Source organism: Penaeus monodon, chromosome 27 (genome assembly GCF_015228065.2).
Source record: "Penaeus monodon isolate SGIC_2016 chromosome 27, NSTDA_Pmon_1, whole genome shotgun sequence".
In the NCBI taxonomy this organism is placed as follows: Eukaryota; Metazoa; Arthropoda; class Malacostraca; order Decapoda; family Penaeidae; genus Penaeus; species Penaeus monodon.
This window is the reverse complement of record NC_051412.1, coordinates 26,800,740-26,800,962: the sequence shown is the minus strand read 5'-3', so window position 1 is coordinate 26,800,962 and position 223 is coordinate 26,800,740. Positions and strand designations below refer to the sequence as shown.

At 38.1% G+C, this 223-nt stretch overlaps 1 pseudogene; it reads left to right on the top strand.

The window, feature by feature from the left end:
* Positions 1-223, top strand: part of LOC119590745 — a 14,727-nt pseudogene that overhangs the window by 6,585 nt on the left and 7,919 nt on the right.

The window sequence follows — 223 nt, the reverse complement described above, 5'->3', positions numbered from 1 at the left end:
CTTGCATTCATAAAGACTGGTGTTTGTACACACATGACATAACACCTTAACTGTGATAGAGAATGCACATGTCAGTATTTCCCTGTCGGTCAAATGATTCACTTTAAAATAACCCTAACTCTTTGTTTTGTTTCAGCGGTTTTCATAACTATGAGGGAAAGTGTTCGAGAAACATCTGGGAAGATCTCGGTAAGTATCTTTGTACAGGGAAGAGTTTCCGTAA